Raw genomic sequence first — 2,903 nt, 5'->3', positions numbered from 1 at the left:
AAACAAGAAATGGGGAAAGGATTCCCTATTTAATAAATGGTGCTGGGAAAATTGGCTAGCCATAAGTAGAAAGCTGAAACTGGATCCTTTCCTTACTCCTTATACGAAGATTAATTCAAGATGGATTAGAGACTTAAATGTTAGACCTAATACCATAAAAACCCTAGAAGAAAATCTAGGTAGTACCATTCAGGACATAGGCATGGGCAAGGACTTCATGTCTAAAACACCAAAAGCAACGGCAGCAAAAGCCAAAATTGACAAATGGGATCTAATTAAACTAAAGAGCTTCTGCACAGCAAAAGAAACTACCATCAGAGTGAACAGGAAACCTACAGAATGGGAGAAAATTTTTGCAATCTACTCATCTGACAAAGGGCTGATTTCCAGAATCTACAGAGAACTCAAACAAATATACAAGAAAGAAACAAACAACCCCATCAAAAAGTGGGCAAAGGATATGAACAGACATTTCTCAAAAGAAGACATTCATACAGCCACCAGACACATGAAAAATGCTCATCATCACTCGCCATCAGAGAAATGCAAATCAAAACCACAATGAGATACCATCTCACACCAGTTAGAATGGCAATCATTAAAAAATCAGGAAACAACAGGTGTTGGAGAGGATGTGGAGAAATAGGAACACTTTTACACTGTTGGTGGGATTGTAAACTAGTTCAACCATTATGGAAAACAGTATGGCAATTCCTCAAAGATCTAGAACTAGATGTACCATATGACTCAGCCATCCCACTACTGGGTATATACCCAAAGGATTATAAATTATGCTACTACAAAGACACATGCACACGTATGTTTATTGCGGCACTATTCACAATAGCAAAGACTTGGAATCAACCCAAATGTCCATCGGTGACAGACTGGATTAAGAAAATGTGGCACATATACACCATGGAATACTATGCAGCCATAAAAAAGGATGAGTTTGCGTCCTTTGTAGGGACATGGATGCAGCTGGAAACCATCATTCTTAGCAAACTATCACAAGAAGAGAAAACCGAACACCGCATGTTCTCACTCATAGGTGGGAACTGAACAATGAGCTCACTTGGACTCGGGAAGGGGAACATCACACACTGGGGCCTATCATGGGGAGGGGGGAGGGGGGAGGGATTGCATTGGGGAGTTATACCTGATATAAATGATGAATTGATGGGTGCTGACGAGTTGATGGGTGCAGCACACCAACATGGCACATATATACATATGTAACAAACCTGCACGTTATGCACATGTACCCTAGAACTTAAAGTATAATAAAAAAATAATAATAAAAAATAAAAAAAAAAGAACGAAAATACATCACATCCACACAACTGCAGGATACACCTATTTCTCACATAAAATATTTATAAAAATTGACTGTGTACCAGAAGGTCATAATGTAACCATTAAAAATTTCAAATGACTGGAGCCGTACACAGTGTGTGCTTGCACTACAATAAAATTACAAATAATAAAAAGACAACTAGACGTTCCCAATTGCTTGGAAATAAGGAAATGAACAGACGTCAAGGAAGAAATTAATAAAAATGTCCTGGGTACAGCAGGCATTTTAAAATAATATTCAAAGACCAGAAGTCAAAATGAAAAAATCAAAGTAAAAATCACAGAAAATAAAAATTTCTGTATGGTGAAAGCAACCTCAAGTAAGTTTCAAGCCAGAGACTCAGTGGGCAAAGGAATTGTATCTTGGCCACGCATGGTGGCTCACACCTGTAATCCCAGCACTTTGGGAGGCCAAGGTGGGCGGATCACCTGAGGTGAGGAGTTTGAGACCAGCCTGGCCAACATTGGGAAACACCATCTCTACTAAAAATACAAAAATTAGCAGGTCATGGTGGCATATGCCTATAATCCCAACTACTTGGGTGACTAAGGCAAGAGAATTTCTTGAACCCGAAGGGTAGAGGGTGCAGTGAGCTGAGATCGTGTCACTGCACTCCAGTCAGAGCAACAGAGTGAAACTCTGTCTCAGAAACAAACAAACAAAAAATTGTATCTTATTTAACATACCCACAATACATAAAGGACGCTAACAAATCAGCAAGAGGCAAAAAATCCCAATACAACAACAACAAAATGAACACTATATTCAGACAAATCACAGAATAAGACTGTAAAATAATTAGTAATCATATGAAAAACTCCTGAATCTCATTATCAATCGGCATCAACAAACAAAACTAAGATAATACTTACACATTCACAGTATTCACAATACTTGCATAATTCACAGTGGGAAACATTTAGAATTGGTATTCTAGAATTGAAGAGGTGTGGAAAAATTAGCCATCCCATGACTTATTGGTAAAAGAATAAAATGATATGGTTTTTTGTTTGTATACAGAAAGATATGTGCAAAGATGATGACTACAGCATAATTGATAATTGATAAAACTTGGAAGCAGTAGCTAGATTATTAGATCAATGATACAGTTCTGTATTAGAGGGATAGAGATTTCCAAGATGCATTGTTAGGTGAAAAACACATCAGAGAAGAGTTGTGTAAAACAATCCTCTTTATGTAAAAAAACAAAAAACAAAAAACAAAAAAAAACTGTGTAACTGTGTATATATATACATATTTGTATGTATATAACGTTTACTAAGCACTTACTCTATGGCAGGCATCATCCTAAATTCTTTATATATTTTAACTTCCTTAATCATCATAAAAATCCTATGTGGTAGATACCATTACTACTCTCATTTTACCGATTAGAAAACAGGCATGGAGATTGCCAAGTAATTTTCACAAGTCACAGGCACAGGAAGTAAAAAAGAAAGAATTCAAACTCAGGTAACTTGATTTTCCTTCTTCCTTTTTCTATCTTATTTTCTCAGTTTCTTTCTCCACCTTCCTCCCTTCCATT

General features: G+C 36.8%; 1 protein-coding gene and 1 long non-coding RNA gene across 3 annotated transcripts in view; one reads left to right on the top strand and one right to left on the bottom strand.

Annotated features, from left to right (window-relative positions):
* PLSCR2 (phospholipid scramblase 2) overlaps window positions 1–2,903 on the top strand; it is a 57,854-nt gene that overhangs the window by 19,047 nt on the left and 35,904 nt on the right. The gene's annotated exons all lie outside the window — the stretch shown is intronic.
* Window positions 1–2,903, bottom strand: part of LOC116418724 — a 36,264-nt gene that overhangs the window by 32,370 nt on the left and 991 nt on the right. The gene's annotated exons all lie outside the window — the stretch shown is intronic.

Source organism: Piliocolobus tephrosceles, chromosome 2 (assembly GCF_002776525.5).
Source record: "Piliocolobus tephrosceles isolate RC106 chromosome 2, ASM277652v3, whole genome shotgun sequence".
In the NCBI taxonomy this organism is placed as follows: domain Eukaryota; kingdom Metazoa; phylum Chordata; class Mammalia; order Primates; family Cercopithecidae; genus Piliocolobus; species Piliocolobus tephrosceles.
The sequence above is the reverse complement of the archived record's forward strand: the minus strand, read 5'-3'. Positions and strand labels throughout refer to the sequence as shown.